The sequence below is a fragment of the Notechis scutatus genome, chromosome 1 (genome assembly GCF_049901735.1).
Source record: "Notechis scutatus isolate UNSWTSFEM ecotype Mainland chromosome 1, rNotScu1.2, whole genome shotgun sequence".
In the NCBI taxonomy this organism is placed as follows: domain Eukaryota; kingdom Metazoa; phylum Chordata; class Lepidosauria; order Squamata; family Elapidae; genus Notechis; species Notechis scutatus.
Genome location: NC_142009.1, coordinates 278,653,364 through 278,672,378, shown reverse-complemented (window position 1 = coordinate 278,672,378; position 19,015 = coordinate 278,653,364). Strand labels below are relative to the sequence as shown.

The 19,015-nt window shown below is 39.7% G+C and overlaps 1 protein-coding gene across 3 annotated transcripts in view; it reads right to left on the bottom strand.

The window, feature by feature from the left end:
* Window positions 1-13,136, bottom strand: part of BMF (Bcl2 modifying factor) — a 48,329-nt gene extending 35,193 nt beyond the window's left edge. For all 3 annotated transcript variants that reach the window (XM_087951725.1, XM_026664566.2, XM_087951726.1), the window contains exon 1: window positions 12,846-13,136. The gene's annotated coding sequence lies outside the window, so the exon portion shown is untranslated. The remainder of the gene's footprint in view (window positions 1-12,845) is intronic.
* Between the last annotated feature and the right edge of the window lie 5,879 nt (window positions 13,137-19,015).

The following is a 19,015-nucleotide window of genomic DNA, read 5'->3' as shown; positions in this document are numbered from 1 at the left end:
CCTGTTGCCAAGCAATTTAACAACATTACTACAAGGAGGTGAAACTGAAGATTTGTTAACATCTGGCAAAACCTACCTGATAATGAATGATCCAACAAAAGCAGCTCAGAGCACATAAATTTAATAAACAAACAAGCAAGCAAGCACTGGGCAACTATAGATCAATTATCTGTTTACCAACAACTCTCAAATTGCAACTGGTGATGAGAGGTGATGAAGTCCAGCAGCATTTAGTTAAAAACAATTTAGTCTCTACAGGTCTCAGTAAGCTTTCCTACCAGGAAAGCTTACTGAGACCTGGAGAGACTAAATTGGCTTACAAAAAAGACAAAATGAAAAACAGAAAAGAGATACGGCTAGGCAAAGTATAACATGATCAGTACAGGGCTTTCTTTAAAAGCAGGCAAAGCAGATCTGGCAATGACTAAGAGCAGGAAAATTGAAGGAAAGAGACAAAGGGGTTAATTCTAGCTGCACCAAAACCAAGCTTTAAAAACACATGCCTTACAAAGCCAGAAATGAGAAGACAGCAAAAGACAGCAAGTGCCCTCTCTGCAAAGAAGCCAAAGAAATAAATGGACTATCTAGTTAGCTGCTGCAAACTAGGCAGACTAAAAACAATGGCATGATACAGTAGCTACGATTGTGCATTGGAATATCTGCAAGAAATACCTTTTCCCTCCAAGCAAGAACTGGTGAGACCACAAAATAGACAAAACCATAGAAAATGAAGAACTAAAGTGCTGTGGGACTTTGAATCCAAACAAATAAACATCTGCACCACTTCCTCTCATATATAGCAACTGTTGATAAGAAAGACAAAAAAATCTGGATCCTGCACATGACAATACCTGGAGACAGCAGAAGAGAAAAGAACTGGAGAAAGTCACAAAACATAAAGACCTACAAATAAAAGTAGAACATTTGTGGCCAAAGAAAGCAAACCACCAAGAGTAATAGCCCCCAAACCATCTGAACACTATAATCTCTGACAAAATCACCAGCCAGTTGCAAAAGGCAGCTTTATTTGGAACAGCTTACATCCTGTGACTCTTCCTTTAACACCATCAAACAACATCTTCTTATTCCAGGTTCTTAGAAAAGACTTGATAGGTCAGAGATCTCCAAACTTGGCAACTTTAAGACTTGCGGACTTCAACTCCCAGCTAGAGAATTCTGGGAGTTGAAGTCCACAAGTCTTAAAGTTGCCAAGTTTGGGGACCCCTGTGATAGGTGGATAAAAATGCCAAATCTAGTCTAAACATCTGGCTGACTATGCAATGAACCATAATAATTTACTAAATTGGTCATCCCTGCTGCTTGGTCATCCCGATGATTCTTTTACAGCAAAAGGCAATCATCTCCCCTAATGGCAGTTGAAGAAACATCACACGGTTTCCATCCTTATAAATGCCTTCCACAAAAAAGTAATGTGAAATTGTATTTAAGAAAGAAAAAGTCGTTTCCTTTTTGCCCACCACAATGTCTTTCTTTGCCAGTGTTATTTCGCCCAACAGTCAATTAATTCCATCTGCTTGTTTCAGCTATATTATCCTTCCCACCACCACCACCAAATGTGTGATTTAATGTTAGGGTTACTGATTGATGGTTGACAGTTATCTCTATGAATTTATGTAAACACAAGGCTATTGGCACCAAGTGGCAACACCCGCAGCAGGCAAAAAAGTTTTGGACATGAGATATTAACATTAGTAATGGGCAAAAAAAGAACAAGAGCCAAAAGGAAGAAAAAATATTTTGAAAACAACCAATCATAGAGAAAGGAGAAAAAGGCTCAGATCCATTTCTAGCAGATAAAGAAAGAAAGAAAAAGCATTGTTGGCAAGCATTATAGCAGAATGTGCTGTTTGCTGGGACTCATCTATTCTCTAGAAAGATAAAGGATACAGCACAGAGTTCAAAGCCAGAAGATGATGCCAAGGGAAGGAGAAGAAGAGGTATCTATCTACATGGTGTCCTGCTCTGCAATTTTCTCTAATTAGCAATAGCACTTAGACTTATATATCACTTCATAGTGCTTTACAGCCCTCTCTAAGTGGTTTACAGAGTCAGCATATTGCCCCTAACAATCTGGGTCCTCTTTTTACCCACCTCGGAAGGATGGAAGGCTGAATCAACCTTGAGCCTGGTGGGATTTGAACTGCCAAATTGCAGGCAGCCGATAGTCAGCAGAAGTGCCCTGCAGTACAGCACTCTAACCACTCTGCCATTGAGGTTTATGTTTACCTAACTCTTCCCTGGAATTTCACTTTAATTGATTCACGAACTTCAAGAATCAGCCGAGGGTCAGAAGATTGAAGAAATCAAACTGTTTTGGACACCCCTTAATGCCAATATTGCACTACCTATTTATATTTATTCACTACATAAACATTAAATGATGTTTGTTTACGTACTGAAAAGATTTACAGGTAGTCCTCAATTTGCAACCATTCATTTAGTGGCCGTTCAAAGTTACAACAGCACTGAAAAAGTGACTCACGGCCATTTTTCACACCACCTATTGCAGCATCCCCATGGTCACACGATCAAAATTCAGCCGCTTGGCAACTGGTTCATACTTATATGACCATTGCTGTGTCCCCAGGTCACATGATCACCTTTTGCAACCTTCTGACAAGCGAAGTCAATGGGGAAGCCAGATTCACTTAACAACCGAGTTGCTAACTTATCAACTGAATCGATTAACAACTGTGTCAAGAAAGGTGACAAAATGGGGCAAAACTCACTTCACAAATGTCTCACTTAACAGCAGAAACTTTGGGCTCAATTATGGTTGTAAGTTGAGGGCTACCTGTATTTGGATATTTGCAGTTTGTACTATGGTTCTACAGACTGCAACATTACGTTGCTCTTGTTGGAGTGCTTATTTTTTTTTCCTTATAAAATATCTTGGTTCCTTATAAAATATCTTCTTGGCTTTGAGAATAAACTGTCATGTCCTCGTTGGAGTCTGATTCTGAGGGGGAGATTGAGCAGCCGACAGGGAGTGGGAGTGTGGCTCCAGTGGCTGTGGAGGAAATGGGGTAAGGGCACAGTCTGGTTGGGCATTCAGAGGAAGACCCAAGGCCATTCCCTCTTCATCCTAGGGCACGCAGGGAGGAACGGAGAAGGGAGCAACATGGCTTGCAAGAGAGAAGAAGGCCCTGATCCCTTTCATTGGTTGCAGCTGGGAGGACAGGAAATAAGTGGGGCGTTTGCACATGGCTTCTTGCTGCAAGCAAAGCATACATTATCTTGGTCGAGCCTTATCTGGGTTTTGGCGTCTTCCCAACTGTGGGTGCTGCATTATCCTTTGAAAGTCTGCAATTTATCATCCTGGCTTGCCGTGTTAGTTACTTCAGTGTGGTTTGTGCTGGGTTTTTTATTTCTAATTATCTTTACTTTGGGTTCAGACTGCATCTCTGCTCTTCATAGACTGTTTTTTGAAGAGTTTGTTATCCAGCCAAGGACAATTGGACATTGGGGCCAAGTTGGAGGCATTAAAGGGAATTTATTCTACTTTTGCGACTTTGTTATTTTTGTGTCATGCCCCGGGTCATCACACAAACTATCCTCAGGATAGGCTTGCAAAGCTAAAAGAAATGGAAGAAGCCCAATTTACCAAACCGAGAGCTGTAATTGGCTTTTTCCAAAAGTTCGTTTTGAAGCAACTACAGGTAGCCCTCACCTTACACCATTCATTTAGTGACCATTCGAAGTTACAACAGCACTGGGGGGAAAAAGGTACTTATGACTGTTTTTCATGCTTGCAGCATCCATTGCAGCATCCCAGAGCAACCAGGATGATTAGGGGACTGAACTAAAACATATGAAGAACGGTTACAGGAACTGGGCTTGTCTAGTCCAGAGAAGGACCAGGGGAGACATGATAGCAGTCTTCCAATATTTGAGGGGCTGCCACAGAGAGGAAGGGGTCAAGCTATTTTCTAAAGCGCCTGCAGGCCAGACAAGGAATAATGGATGGAAGCTGAACAAGGAGAGATTTAACCTGGAAATAAGGAGAAACTTTCTGACAGTGAGAACAATCAACCAATGGAATAGCTTGCCCTCGGAAGTTGTGGGAGCGTCATCACTTGAGACTTTCAAGAAGAGATTGGACTTCCACTTGTCAGAAATGGTGTAGGGTCTCCCGCTTAGGCGGGATGGTTGGACTAGAGGTCCCTTCCAACTCTGATTAGCTGTTATCTGTTATCCCCATGGTCACATCATCAAAATTTGAATGTTTGGTAACGTCATGTTTATGATGTTTATGATGGTCACAGTGTCCTGGGATCACGTGGTCACCTTTGACAAGGTGATAAGCAAAGTCTCTGGGGAAGCCAGGTTCACTTGAAAAGCATGATACTAACTAAAAAAACTGCAGCAATTCACTAAAAACTGTGGCAAAAAAAGACCGTAAAATGGGGCAAAAATCACTTAACAACTTTCTCTCTAAGCAACAGAAATTTTGGGCTCAATTGTGGTCATAAGTCAAGGGCTACCTGTATTACTTTGGTACCCTTTGGATCTGGGCTGCCAAAATCCAGATATTAGTAGATGGTAGCAAAGAGATACTGAAAACTAGTTTCACAATGCTGCTATTTAGTGGTCACCTGGATTTTGGCAGCCCAGATGTGATACCAGTAGCATTGCAGTATTAAAATACTGTAGTATTGTTTCAACTCCTTCCCTCAAAACGACGCTATAGAGCACTGCACACCAGAACAATTAGACACAAGAACAGTTTCCCCCCGAATGCCATCACTCTGCTAAACAAATTCCCTCAACACTGTTCAACTATTTACAAAGTCTGCACTATTAATCTTCTCATCACTCCTTATCACCCATCCCCTCCCACTTGTGACTGTATGACTGCAACTTTGTCGCTTGTATCCTTATGATTTATATTGACTGTTTCCTAGTATGATTTGATTGCTTATTGTACCCTATGACTATCATTAAGTGTCGTACCTTATGATTCTTGATGAATATATCTTTTCTTTTATGTACACTGAGAGCATTTGCACCAAGACAAATTCCTTGTGTGTCCAATCACACTTGGCCCATAAAGAATTCCATTCTATTCTGTTCTGTTCTGTTCTGTTCCGTTCTGCTCTGTTCCGTTCTGTTCCGTTCCGTTCTATTCCATTCTATTGCTTGAAACAACAGCAACAACTCTAGGCTGTAAAATAAAGAGGGATGACTGTTTCTTAAGGAACAGAATGGAATTTTCAGTTCTTTCAAGGGCTGTTTAAACACCTAGTTCACATATAATGCTATTCCATCACTTGTTTTGTTTCTATTTGACTTCAGCTACCAGCAATTGGTACGCCAGTGAACCAAACTGCTAGAAACCTTTAAAAAAATCTTTGTATCTCCCCCTTCAAAATTCAATACACATCGTAATTTGGCAGCTTGTGTAAACCTGTAGAGTATAGAGATAACAGTGAAGAATGCAGTTGTTTAGTAAATCTCTAACAAAATTTATAACCTCAAATAAATGCTACACAATGGCCATGTCTTCGCTGAACGTACAATTTTAATGACATCCATGCAAGGTACAGGCAACTTCTCTCCTATTGAGTTATATTTAAAGAAAAAAAATGTTTTTAAAAGATGGCTCTTGAATCAACAACCAGTCTGCCCACAATAGAGCACGTATAAAACTACATAACTCCATGTCCAATCACAGTAACCACTATATAAATATCCCTTGGCAAAGAGGATTAAATGTACAGCTCAAAAGATGGCATGGATTTATTTTTCTCACCCCACGCCAAGTTTCTGGCTAGAGTGGGAAGTGAAAAGAACATCCCAAAGGAAGCCAACAGCAAACCCCTTCCACATCGTAACTACACCAAGGAAACTGCATAGAAATACTCACATAAGTCACTATAATTGAGCTTGGCTCTGAGATCATCCTATGCATTCTCAAGAGCTTATATAAAGAAAGTCTGGCCAAGCAGGAACAAAGTTTTAAAAGTGCCTTTCATAACAGGACATGCTGCACACACAAAAAGAGGCAAAATGAGTGTCTCTTGAGCACATCTGGCAATGTGCTCAATTTATACTTTCACTCTAGCATCTAAAATCACTGGGATAGATAAGAAAAAGAAACTCTGCTGTTTCCTCTTGCCTCAGGTGGGAGTTCTTGGGTATCAGGGCAGGGAATTTGGTTAGCTGAACTTGCCAGGGAGACCCTGTAAGTGGAACTGTCCAAGTAGCATCCATCAGCCAAAAATAGAAAAAAACAAGGGAATGAAAGAAGCCAGAGTTAGATTGGTATAGTCCTGAGGCTACTTTATGAGCAAAGAAAGTGTTATCTGGAGGCTTAGACTACACTATTTTCTATAGTTTCCTGAAAAGCCTTGGGAACTCCTTGACTACACTATTCTGAGACATGGTTTGGGGACATTAGAGATTATTGCATATATTGTGGGATGATAGCATTGTGGTGCCATCTTCAAATTAGTTGACAAGGTTCAGCCCTTTTTGAGTGCAAGCAATGTGGAGGTGTATTAGCAGGTGGTAATAAAATAGAATGAAGGGATAAATAGTAGCAAGGAAGGGGGTTGGGGAAGCCCTGAATAAGTCAGCTGCACCAAAATGCATAGATCTTGCAAAACAGACAACTCCTTTCCTGAAATCCCAACTCCAGATATTGTATTCTGTCTTTGTTGTTAAAAGTAGGCACTGTGCCTAAAAATTGCTCTCAATAAATAAACAAAGAATACATCTACAGAGCCTTATTTCATTTTAATAAGCTCTCAAAATGTTTGACCTATTAAAACCAGAAGTGTTTGTTGATGCACATTTAGGTTATAGATTAAAGGAGGCATTGCATTGATTTTTATTTATTTATTTGTTTGTTTGTTTAATTTATTTATTTAGAAATTTTATGTTGCTACCTACTCGCATATGGCAACTCAAGGTGGCTTGCAAGGACATAAAAGCACAAAAACATGAATCGGTCATGATAGGAGTATATACCAGATATAGGAACTAAGCATTGGAAAACTGATTAAAAACACACCATCTAAGCAATTAGAAATGTTTATATTTTCATGTTTATTGGTTATGTATAACTTTTTGGTTTTGTATTTTATGAAATGTTTTGTATTATGTATATATTTTTTAACGTTTAATAAAGTTTATTTTTAAAATTAAAAAAGCACAATATAAAAGGAATAAAAATAAAAATAAATAAAAATAATAACCTCCCAACAATTAGTCTTTCATAATTTGAGGCCAACAATTAGTCTTTCATGATTCCTTCAATGCTAACGTCAAGGCTCCCACTAATGAACTCAAGCAAATCAGAACCCTGACACTTGGCTCCTTCTCAAAGGTCTTCTTTAAGGAGTACATCATATCAGTGCAGAATACACTGAAAACACACAAGAATTCTTCAGATCTTAAAAAAGTGAAATTCATTATTTGGATTATTTATTGTGCTGCAGTTTGTATAATCTAACTTGCAATTACTGATGAGATCTAACTGTTTGAAATCTATTGTAAGCTTACTTAGAAGTAGGATGTTTTATTCAAATCTAAGGGATTTTGTTTTGAGTATGCACATACAGAACTGGGCTATGAAACGTGTACAGTGTGTTGAATACATGTATATAAAAGTATTTGAAAATAACACCTCAAAACCTAAACTCTAACCTTCACTAGATCAAAAGATTTGGTCTTAATTTCAGTTGTAGTCCACTACAACCCACATATTTAAAGCCCAGAAAATGACACTTTTATGGACTATATTGCAATTCTAAGTTTATCTAACTTTAAACAATTTTTATTTTAAATTAAGAACAGGTGCCATAGATTATACTTTTCTTGTTTCACTGCTAGTGAACAAAAGTAGGCCTAAAGTCAGGTACAACATAGAACACATGCAACATAATTATTTCAAGGATCATTCTTTTTTGTTGGTAGATGTTTATTGCCATATCTTTTTTCTTCAGATTTCTAAATAATAGTAACAGTTGCTCTTACTAGAATATATACAAGTTGTTATACTGTAAGCAAAGTGCCAATCAATCTTTCTATATCAAAACTGAACTAGTTTCCTCAGAAGACCTATTAATATTGTTAGAAAATAAAAATGGCTGGGTTCTTAACTGCCCACAGGTAAGACAACAGAAATCTCAGGTAAAAGGTGGATAGGGTTACAGTTCTTCAAGGTAACCTCTGGTCAACAGAATTTGTTGTGATGTGGATCTTTACCGTGCAGCCAAATCATACTCTCAGTAGTCAAATATATCCCTGAAAGTGAAAAGGTTCCTACTCCTATTTTTAAGAATGCAACTGAATGAACATTTATTTGAAGGAACAGTCCTGTTAAACTCAATAGGCCTTACTTCATAAGATAAAACTGTCTGGCTTTAAGCAAATTAACTGAAAGTAAACCATACCCTGATTAAAATAAGTAGTTATATAAATGATATAACTTCCAAATACCTTACTGTATTCCTAATACAATAAAACTCATGTTTGTATAACACGTATCTAGATAGTCTTCACTTACCAACCACAATTGGGACTGGCAACTCTGTCACTAAGTGACACAGAGTGAAATGTCACATGATTGTACCTGACTTACAATATTACTTTGTCGCTTCTGGCTATGATTCTTAAGCGAATCACCACAAGTTGTTAAGTCTGATGTTACTTTACTACAATTTGTGAGTTCCTGCCAACTTTCCCATTGACTTTCCTTGTTAACAAATGGCTGTGAAGATCACAAATGGCAATAACGTGACTGTGGCTCTCTCCAACCATCATAAATGTGCACTGCTTACCTAGAGTCCGAATCATGATCATGTGACCATGGGAACACTACAAAGGGTGACACTTTGAGGACTGGTTGCAAATCTCTGTTTTCAGTGCTGTTGTAAGTTTGAACAATGCCTTGGAAGAGACAGAATAAAGTCTGAAAACAGTGATAGGAAATTGTTCTATGGCATGGGAGCTAAGGAAATAATTAGCTTTCCACCTTAATTTTTCAATATTATTAAATGCATATTCAGCTTTCTATTTACTTTACTACTCAAGGTGACTTATCAGCAAGCAAAAAATGCAGAATATTCAAGTTTAAAAATAATACAAGTAAAATCCAAACCAGAATGAAAATCAATCAATAAAAAAATTAATAAATATTGAAAGTTGGAGCCAAGATAGCTCCTTAGGGAATTCTTTCCAAGCTTGGAGCCATAGAGAAGAAGGTGGTTCTTTCTCACATAGATGAACCGTGACAATGGGGTATCTTGAAAAGGGCTTCCCCTGCCAATCTGAGTGACCCGAAAGGTTTCCAGCAGGAGACGCAATGCCCCAGATAATCTATCACTAAGCAGTTTAGGGGTTTAAAGGTCAGTGCGACCATCTTCAATCGTGCCTAGGTCACATTTAGCAATCAGTGCAGATTTTTTAGTGCAAACATCACAGGATTTCTATATCATATAGCAGCACCAGAAGCTGGCTGTTTCATTTTGCACCAATTGCAACCTCTGGATACTTATCAAGGGTAGGCCCACATAAATTAGAAGAGTTGTAACCAAGGTGCAAATTACTGTCACTAAATTCCATTGGCTCAGGGAAGATTCCAGCTGCACCTTAGCCATATCTGTGTAAAGCACTGCTCATTGCAGCTGCCAGCTGCAAATCCAAAGACAGCTGATGGTCAAGAACCCCTCTAAAATTGTAAGCCCATTTCTTCTTGGGGAGTGCAGTCCCATCCAAAACAGGAGGCATCACAATTCCAGAGTCCAGCTTTCTTCTTGCCAATGGTATCTCTGGCTTGTCTGGATTTAATTTCAGCTTGCTCAGTTTCGTTCTGTGAAGAAGTTCTTTTGACTAATTCTGAATCTCACTGAGCAATCTCATGTTTGAGCAAAATGAAATCCAATTCACATCTTCCATGTCACGCACCATTTCCACAGTATTTCTTTTAACAGCGTTCCTTACCTTGGAGTAAAGAAGTCCCAAATGCCTTGATTTTTTTATGATTGCATTTTACTCCATTTATGTATCTGCTGTAAGTTGTGAATGGAAGAAAGGGTTGCAGAAATGAAACATAAAAATGAAAGGGCAAAACAATGTTCTGAACTATGAGGAGAGTGGGAAACGAGTTGTTTGGCCTTTTCCTCACCGACTTCATACTGAAGAATGCATGGGTTGGAGGGTTCCTTAAAAATCATCTAGTCCAATCTCATGTCTAGCATAGGAGTACATTTCTACAACCTCCTTTATATACCACCATCCAGTCTGTTTAAATATGAAAGAGTTCACCACTGACCAAGGCATTTGTTCCACTGTGCTCCTACTTTTAGGGCATTTTTACCCTAAGGTCCAGAAGACATTGAACTCCTTGTCTGGGATAGGACTTTGAATAATTGTCCCTCATCTTCTGTATAACTGTTCTGATATTTGAAGATAGCGATCATATCTCTCTACAACTGCCTCTTCTCCAGATTAAACATAATAATAATCTTGCATGTATAATTAAGACTATTATCCAGTAAGTATTCATAACAATACACACACACCATAGCTAGGGTCCTTAATGTATAACCTAAAGAGAGAGGTCTCTCAACACAGATCTTATGTTCATAACTACCAATACGTTACAAACAATATTCACTTACTACACAGTCCTATGCATAAGACCTTTTGTGTTCAGTGGGGCTCATCAACTCAGTAAGAGTTGATGAGTCTGTGAGGATCAGAATTGGAGCTTGGGAACTCATCGCTTTCTTTTAGGCTGGGTTCACAGATCACAATAAATCACGATTCATTTAGCCATGGTTTGTAGAATAAACCAGTGTTGTGAGGGTTCTTATATCTTGTTAACCTATAACTATATTTCATAAGTGACAAAATCTGGATTTGAACTATGCACTGAGCCAAAAGCAAACCCACATCATTTGCTTTAGTGTGATGCGTGCACTCAGACTCCATTTCACAGTTGCAGGGCCAATCCAAGATCCTTGAAAGTAGGACAAATTATAAATATGTTCTGAGCAGAAGGGCAAGGTTTCTGTAGTCCCTTCTTACACTATGAGTCCATTATTTTTATTTTCCAAGAATGCCTTCGTGAAATGCAAGGGTACTCTTGAGAAATAAAAATGATTCTAGATGTTTAGGATTAAAATAATCTTGTTTAAAAAAAAAAAATAAGAGTGGGGCAGAAAGTGGCAAGGAAAGTATCCACGTATACACTGGTATCCAAAGGCAACATCCTGGGGATTTAAGTGCACACGATGCAATTATATTGATACCATTCAGCACATCTGAGCACCTGGACTGGAATCCCCTGAAAGTCCCAAGCAAGCCGTTTTTATATTTCCTGAAATGCTATAGAAAGCATAATAAATAACCCTCATGCTCTTCGGAAAGAAGGAAATCAATTCAGCAACCACCTTCACAACCCCGAATGTGAAAGAATGAAACCAATTCTGCAGTTCTTTCCACTTGGAAACACCTGTTGAGGAACCATACAATGCAGGCATTCTTCCATTACCTCTAGCATTCTCTCAGGGGGAAAAAAATCAATATACAACCACTTGCCTTCATTCAGGAATGGAAGAACAAGGAAGAGGGTGAGGGTGGACATAACACACGTGCATGCCAGTTAACCAAAACAAAGTGACAAGGTGATTTCATGATTTCTTTAGTTCTTCCTTTTGCCTTCTGCCCTGGGCTTAAATGACCCAATCATAAAGAATCTTTAAGGTTGAAATGCATTATATCAGTCCAGGAAGAGGTGAAGCCTAATTCTTACAGTGAAAAAGGAAGGAGGGGAAAAAAACAGATATACTCATATTTTACACAAATAAGTCAACAAATAGCAAGACCTTACAGCATCCATGGTGCATAAAACAAACTGAGTCTTCAAGTATTAAAACTTCAGTTGTAGCATATTGGTGGCCAGTTCTGCAAAACCAGGTGTCTCTTTTCTATTTCGCAGAACACAAATTTGCATTCCTTAATGATTATGTAGAAACCATTTAAGATGGTCTTGTTATCCGAACAACTATTTCATTACCTAACAAGTTATCTTTGTTTCCATCCCATCTTTTCTGTATGACTAAAACTATCACCAACCATTGGCACAAATTTCAGCTGCAGTGGTCCTACTAGTTTGTTGTACTTATACATCTTGGACAACTTTAATGGGCAGCAAACAAAAATCAAAGAAAAGAAGATTTCATTCTTTGGGTCCTGTCTGTCAAGCAGTATTGAAAGCCAAGTAGCCATGACATACCTCCCCCCCCCCCGCCCCCCACTTTTACTTTAAGCCAAGTAAGGACTAAGTTATGTCTTGGAAAGTTAACCGCAAGATATACAAAGCAGTAATATCTCATGTGAGACTGCAAGGGAAATATATATATACAAATATATCTTTTCGATGCATGTCTTGTATAATGCTAGCCCCTGCAACTGTAAAGCCGAATCATCCACGGAACACCACCTTTGGGGAAGATAATTTAAATGACTGGGGGTGGGATGGGGGGAAGAAGCCCCTTGTATTGAAGTAACTTCCTTAAACGGCGTACGGAGACCCCCAGAACTTATCAAGTAGAAGAATCCGACGATGCCTGCATCTCTAACGAAGGCTCTCGAGAGACTCTGAGAGGGTTTTGGTGTTGTTTTTTTCCCGTCCCTGTCCTGAAATTTTCGAGCGACTAGCTCACTATAAGTAAATCCAAATCCCAAGGAGCACGGTGTGATTTAGAAGTTATAAAGAACAGAACTTATACATACAAATAACGGAGTTGTCACTCAAGTCCTCCCCTCCCAGCTCCCCCCCCCGCACCCTTCCACAACTCCGAAATACTGACCTGTTGCCCCGACTGCGCCTCTCCTGCAGAAGCTTAGGATCGTACCCGGGGAGACAAGATCCAAAGGAGCCCCCCGGTCGCCTATTCAAAGCGGCGATCCGCGAACCCTCCGAGACGGATCCCGCCTTTCATCTGGTCTGCTTGCTGCTTGAAGCGCCAACAAGAGCCGCCAGCGGAAAGAGCGGGAGCCGGAAAGTCCCCGGGCTTGCAACCTGAGGCGCCGCCGCTTAGCACCACACGGTATTGTTTCCAAAAAGACACTCGCTTCCTGGCATTACCCGCACAGCTGATGAAAGACGCGCCTCCCACCCCGCCGTGACGTCAGGGAGGGGGGGGAACGGGTCTAGCCAATGGGGAGCGGCAGGCGCGCACGTTCCCAGCTCGCGGCGCTCGGGGCTGTCACAACGTGGGGGAATTTGTGGAGCCCGGCTCGTGATCGCGGTTCACACAGGCAGGCATGGCTGGAGAGCCGTTTCCAAAAGCCGCTGGGAAACGGGGCGAGGACGGGGGGGCTACCGCCTCCTTTCCCCAAACCGTGGCGCAAAGGCGGCGAGAATTCAGTGGGAGACCTGCAGCGGAAGATTGCATCTTAAACCTGACCTATTATTTCTTGCCCTTGTATTCCGCACAAAGCCAAACCTCGCAACCGGTCGAAGGCAGGGCAAGTCCAGACTTGCAAGAGAAGCAGTTTTGGTGCGGTCCTTAACGCCTTCCCTTTTTTTTTCCAGTTCTAAGGATGGGCATCCGGAGAACCTCTCTCCTGTTTTCTTGGTGGTTTGCAATCGTCCTGAAATGGGATAGGATCTCCTGCTCGAGGGGTTTGGATTAGAAGACCTCCAAGGTCCCTTCCAACTCTATTTATTCTGTAATTCTATGTCCTCAGCCTGGTGTCCATTGGTAGACTACAGTTCCCATCTTCTTCAGCCAGAACAGTGGCTGGAGAGCATGGGCCTATGTGGGTAATGCAATATATCGAAGGATGCCAGACTGAGGAAGACTTGGATGCTTGTTTTTCCTTAGTTGGTGCCCCCAAATCGGGCACCTACAAATTGCCAAATAAAAAGGAAAAAACTTTTAGCTGCACTATAGTAATCCTAGATGAAACCAAGTGAGAGGGCACAAAGAACTGTTCCAAGTCACTTCTGATATGAACAAGATATATTATTTGGCTTTTGAACAGGGAGGTTCAGTTTAGTTGTGATAGTAGATAACCTTTCATAAACTTACCCTCCCAGGATTTGATTTAAACCTTTCTGGATATAATTTCCTTCTAAACAACCCCATTGCCTTTGCTTTTTATGTACCTTGAAGAATTCCCAGTGGAGAGCCTTCAGTACTTACTTCCCTCCATTGTCAGAATTGTCAATTTATTCTTACCCTTGCTTCCTGTTTTGAAACCACTTGCTGCTCTATAGGAGAAGCTTGCCTACTTTGAGAAACATCAATATTTTTCAAAATAGCCATGCATATGGTTGAGCTTTATACTAGCAACATTAATATAAAACCTGCCATTTTTCTCTTTCTTTCCTAGAAAGGAACTTGTATTTTGACACAGATCAAGATAATCTTTCTTTTATTAGATTTGGAGGACCACCCAACTCCAAGCTTACTCTGGCCAGTTTATCATTTTAAAAACAGAAAAACACAAGGCAAACATTTATACAATATTTTCTATCTATCTATCCATCCACCTATCCACCCACCAACATTTTTTTTTTTTTTTTTTTTTTTTTTTTTTTTTTTTATTTTTTTTTTTATTTTATTTTTTTTTTTTTTTTTTTTATTTAATTTTTATATATAAAAAAATAATAAAAAAGAAGAAACAATGAGGGGAGGGGGGTGGGCCTATTTGTTTTTTTTTCCCCCCTATGGTTCCACAGCCATCTAAAATCAGGTCTGTAGAAGAGTCCTGTTTCAGCATTGTTGGAAGTTAACACACACACACGCCCCCCCAAGAAAAATGAAATATGTTAGGATATATTAAAAAGGCAGAATATTTCCCCTAAAAGAAGTAGAAACTCAGAGAGGCAGAAGCTCAGCCCCCTCCCCCCATTTGTTAATGGGCCATTAAGGCCTGGGTCAGTCTATTCTATATAATAAAGATCTACTACCTTCAGGCAGAGCAATTTAATTACTCTTCATTGCACCACCCACCAAGTTTCAACCAAACTTAGCACACAGACAACCTACAAAGCTAGCTATTACCAATCAGGATACTCTTCCTGTACCCCAGGAAGTTCAAAGCCAAAGAGGGTATAAAACCCAGGGACTCTCAGCATCTCTTCCCTTTTTCTTCACCCAAGAGCTCCAAGGCATGTGATCCTGTCCACCGTTAAATCATCTTTCCAAACAGCCTCCATGTTTCCAGTGTCTTTCTCCCCACTTGGAACTGAACCCAGATGGACATTTCTTCCAACAGCATCTTGAACTGCACCAGAAGCTTACCAGCAACCAGTTTACACAGCAGTGCTGCCACAAGACACAACACTGCCTGCACCACTGCATTCTGGACCAGCTGTAACTTTCAAGGGCAGCTTCATGTAGACCACATTATATTAGTCCAATCACAAAGTGACTAGTCATTCTAAGATATAATCTGAAACCTTCATAGTATGTTTATTTGATTTAGGTCCTATATTTTCTTCTATCCTTCATTTTAAGAGTATGTCACTATAAAATATCCTGTTCAGTGGTTGTCAGCCTGGGGTCTGCGGACTCCTGGAGGGGGCTTGAAGAAATGTTATGATTTAAATCTTAAGTCTTAGGGTTCCATGGTCATAGTCTGTGGCCACAAAATGTATTTAAAGGGAGTCCAGAATGAAGAAAATGTCCTTTGCTCAATTCCTATAACTACTTTAGCTTTGATAATGTTGAAAATCTATTGAATGATAGTCTCCCAACAGATGGCTTTAAGGGCCGTCTTACTGCCATCAAGGCTAATAGCCATGGATCCCTTTCCCACCATTTCCCATTTTAAAAAGACTGAATGAGCTGTTCCGTATTAGAATGTGGAACAGGAGAGAACGTCTCATTGTAAGGGGCAGAAGACAGAAGTCTTGTATCCCCTGTTCCCATGTAACCCAGCTTCATGGCACTCTCATCCATAGCCACTTCTCTTATAGAATTTAAAACAAAAATACTCATTTTTCTGCACTGCAGCATTCCTGTTTTCCTGGGAGGAAGAATGGCATTTTCCCAGATTCAAAATACACAGCCGATGACTGGAGAAAATGTGATATTCTTGCAACTTATATCACGTCATATCACACAGCAGATAACTAGATAACACTATAGAAGAGACAGATATTTGTGCAAAAATCTGACGGTTAAAAAGCACCTGTAGAAATGCCATGGGCTGTTTTTCTCTGAACTTACCAGTAGAAGGCAACATAACCAACACTGGATTGGGTTTTAGTACTTTTTAAATGGAAAGTATTAAGGTACAATATTAAGGTACTATTGGTTCTTCAAGACTCATCATCTTCAAAGAGGAAATGTTTGAATTAACCTTTTTTTCCTTGGGGAGAGTGGTTTTAAAGGGAATTGGCCACATTTCTATAATTCCATTTCTATATTTATTTATTGTCTTGCTTTTAAAAAAATGACATAAAAAAAGATAAAAATTCATGCATTTTCAAAGAAAATACACAGAAGATTTTTTTAAATGAAAAAATGTAGCAAAAAAGAAAAAAGGTGTATTAGTTGTAAATAGTTACAATTCTATTTATATCTCACACCATATTTTTTGCACTATAAGACACATTTCCCCCCCCCCCCCAAAAGTGGGTGGAAATGTCTGTGCGTCTTATAGAACAAATGTTGCTGAAGCCCCGCCCACCCACCGGCCCCCACCCACTGGCCTCTGCCTCCTAGCAATTTGCCTCCTCGCAGCAAACAGCCTGGTCAGCTTCAACACAGCCTGATTTAGCATGAGCAGCTGATTGGCGGTTGGATCAGCCTCCCAGAATACCCACCAATTACCGCTGCCTGGAATGGGCTGAAAACGGGATGCACGGAGGCTGAAAATGGAGTGCATGGAGGCTGAAAATGGAGCGCATGGAGGCAGTGATTGGCAGTGGCAATCCCCTGGGCCTGGAACAGCGGATCAGTGGTATTCCAGGGGGGGACAATCCAACCGCCAATCAGCTGCTCATGCTAAATCAGGCTGTGCTGAAGCTGACCAGGCTGTTTGCTGTTTGCTGCAAGGAGGTAAATTGTTGGGAGGCAGAGGCAGATTTTTTTTTCTTGTTTTTCTCCCCCAAAGCTAGGTGCATCTTATCTTATGGTCTGGAGCGTCTTATGGTGCAAAAAAATGTGGTAGTTATCTAATGCAATTATTGAAGTACATATGTGTTTATAATACATTTTTATAACTATAACTAATATAGTAATCTACCTTTTAACTCTTTATACCTTATTTGTATAAATGAGCCCCACATTTTGCTATGTGTGTGTCCATACAAAGTATATATGTCTATTGGCAACCCACTCTTAAGTGAAAAGTGCAATCGGTTCATTAAGTAAAAAGGGCCATACAGCGGAACCTTGGGTCGTGAACGCTCCTGTTCGCAACCAAATCAGGTGGTGAACAAAAATTTCACCCAATTTTTGAATCGGGTCATGAATCAAAAATTGAGTGTCAAACAAAATTGGCGTAGAAAATTCCCTTTCCGTGCGGATTTTGCCTTTGGTGCCATTTTTTTTACTAGACACATGCGCAGTCAGTCAAGCTTCCGGATGCGACTAAATTGGGTCGCGACCAGAGTCCGGGAACAGATTAAGGTCGCGATCCAAGGCTCCTCTGCATATTTATCTTTCCAATGCTGCAATATCAGTCCTTTGGCCATGGTAAAAGAGAATCCATTTATATTGTCCGGTTGTTAATTTTCAAGTGCTAGGTACAACATGGGGTTCAAAATAATATTATCACGTGGAAAAAAAACCAATCACATTTACATAATCCAGTATTTTTTCCACAATTACATAATTCATACTTTATAACCATAACCTCCATTTGAATTGCTGCGCCACAATATGATAGCACATGACTGGTTTTTCTTTAATATATTATAATATATTATTATTTTCCAGGTAATTTGACTTTGTATTTAAAATAAACCTATTTACATAGGGTTCATTCACACAACACAAAGTGTTTAACCTGAGCCAATCAGGTGAACACAGCATTCACCAACAGCTGGGCTCCTGCCTGTGTCTTCCAGATGTTTAGGTTCATCTCTGTGCTTTAGTAAAAGTAACCCAGCTTCCTTCTTGGTTGATCCATTCTATGGAGTAGTAGCACCACAGCAGATCTTACTGACTGTGCTCAGATGATACAAGACTGATACTTAGTCATGACTATGCAACTTGGTTCCTCCTGCTGGTCTAATTTGTATGTGCAGTATTTCTGCCTAAATGATAGAGATGAATTTTCTATCAGAATTATAGCTAAAACAAGATTTTTTTAAAAGTAGTTTCTATCATTAGTGAAGAAAAGTAACTTATTTTCTCTTCATCTAACCCCACCACCCTGTCTCTTCCTCTATGCTCTATTGACTGACAGAGAAGCATCAGATCATTCTTAAAGATTGGATGATTTCTTGAAGAAGGTTTTTGAAACTAACGTGTTTGCCTGCCTTGCTCTTAATTAGGGCCATAATAGGCAAAAGTCTTGTCTTTTATCAAATGAGATACATTTTCACAACAGGCCTAAAGAAAACCATCTAAGGGAAGAGCTTATTTGTAGGACATGGTGGGCTGACTACTTCTGAAACTGAAAAAAAAAAAATCTTCAACTGAAGAGTTGTTTTTGTAAGAAAAGTAAGCACCAATAATTCCAAGATTTTTTTTTTTTAATTTAAACTGAATTTCTGGTCCTACATCTGAGCTTTATTTTAAATATGAGTCTTGTAACACAAATGAGAAGCAAGTGAAGGAACCAGCTGTCAGTTACAGAATGGAATACTTTGTCCTCCTTCTGTACCCAACTGGTTGCTGTAGGAGGAAACCTATTTTCTACTTGTAGGGGGAAAAAAGTATCCCTTGCCTTCCTGTACTTGTTCATGCAGTACATAATTAATCTGCAAATTTCAGTCTTTAGGATGCAGCGATGATTGTGAACAGTTAGTTGTAAAAGAAGATTACATGCATTTTGAGAAAAACAGGTAGCT